Genomic DNA, 1,856 nt, shown 5'->3' with positions numbered 1-1,856 from the left:
TGGAAGAGAAGTACACCTGCTGGATACACAACACAAAGACACTGTTACTAAATTAGGTTTTGTTTAAAAAAAACATAATCTGAAATAGGCACCACTAATAAGCTATCAAGAGACAGTTATCTCAAATCCTTCAATAAAAACAAGCCCTGAAATGAGCTTCCTCTGCTGTGTGCAGTCTCACCAGCACGTACGTAAGTCTCTGGGCTCAGTGCTACACTGAACAGTCTCAGCACAGTACAGCGAGTTTGTACAATAAGCCTCGAGGGGACAACTTGTCAACACCCACACTGCACAGTAACTTAGACAGTATAAAGCAAGTTGGTGGTTTTCATGGTGTTGATGAAATATAGTATGAGTGCCAGGCAGGAAATGAACCCATAGAGTGAGCAGTTAGTGGTGGTGGGGGGCAGCTATTGTGTGATTTAAAGCGGGACACTGGAAGCAACACACAACAAGCCACAAAATACAATCAACAATGGTCAACAAGAAAGCTGGAACTGAAAATGCAGCCAAAGAGACAGGCTGAATGAACTCGTCCATGAACCCCCAGCCCCCCAGCTACCGTTCAATGGTGCAAGTATGAAAGGTTAAAAATGTGGAGATGAATCAATCCAAATTTGCAATATTCACTGAAAATTTAAACATCACAGAATAAAAAAAAAAAAACCAAATATATTTGCATGAATTGCTAAGGAGGAACATTAAATTGTGCAAATGAAATGCGAAACTGTACACAGATATTTGACATATTGTTAACAAGCCCGGAGCACTGTGGCATGTCATTGTTGCGTGAACAGTCAAAGACGAATGGTACTGCTGGGTTTAAAGGTATGCAGATTTAATCTAAAACCACAACAGATTAGGGTAATAACAAAGAGGAGAACACTGTTTCCTCTTACTTTGCTGTGAGTTTGTTGTCAAAAACTAAATTAGGGAGCATACAGTATGACAGATCATGCTGCCATTTCCTCACAGTGTCCAGTGGGGTATATAAAACTTTAGAAAGGATAAGCTCCTGCTCAACAAACAACCAAGAAAACTCAGCACATTGAATCTACAGTAAGTCTTAGGTTTAAAGGTTAAAGGTTTGAAACAAACATTGAAACAAAAACAGATTACCACAACTCCAAGTGTCATGAAAGTAAATTCAAAAACTTAACTTTTGCAATTTTAATTTAAAATACAATATCAAAGTATAACTTTAGGAGGACTGGAAATGCAACAAAAATTGAACTTACAGTGACCTACGCATTTTATTGATTTATGAAAGCTTATGTAAGTCAGTATTGTCGTCATACAGAACATTCACCCTGAGGACATAACATCAAAATATCAATAAAATCTCTGTGAGGCCCAGACAGGCATTTCTCATCTTTTTCCCACGCTGGTCATTATGGCTCAGTGGACACAGAAAACAAGAGAAACAAGCTCATGGCTGCAGTGAACTACTGAGTCACTCATCGTGTCCTCAGAGAAGTTTACTCATGAGAGAAGAGTGGGTCCCCATGTCCTCATGTCACCCTACAGATGAAATATGAGGACACAGAGACACCTAGTGGTGTGACACACTCAATACAGCCTACATGTATATCACAGTTTATCATCAGAGATAGAACAAAATCCGCCTCATTAACCTCAGTTTGATGCTGCTCTCATTGTTTTGTTTGCAGTCATTGGTCAATGGTCCACTTAAAAGAAAGCGACATCTGGACTCTTATATAATATATTTAAATGAAAATATTTTAAAAGAAAAGGTCTCACACAGTTCTTTACAGATGCAACATTTTGACCATGGATCTTTATCAAGCACCATATTCCCAAGTGAATATTTTCAGTTTTTTCAGTCTTTTAGTAGT

This window comes from Trachinotus anak, unplaced genomic scaffold, assembly GCF_046630095.1.
Source record: "Trachinotus anak isolate AG129_WGS33_773 ecotype Australia unplaced genomic scaffold, CSIRO_AGI_Tana_v1 ptg000004l, whole genome shotgun sequence".
Lineage (NCBI taxonomy): Eukaryota > Metazoa > Chordata > Actinopteri > Carangiformes > Carangidae > Trachinotus > Trachinotus anak.
Note: the sequence above shows the minus strand (reverse complement) of the source record.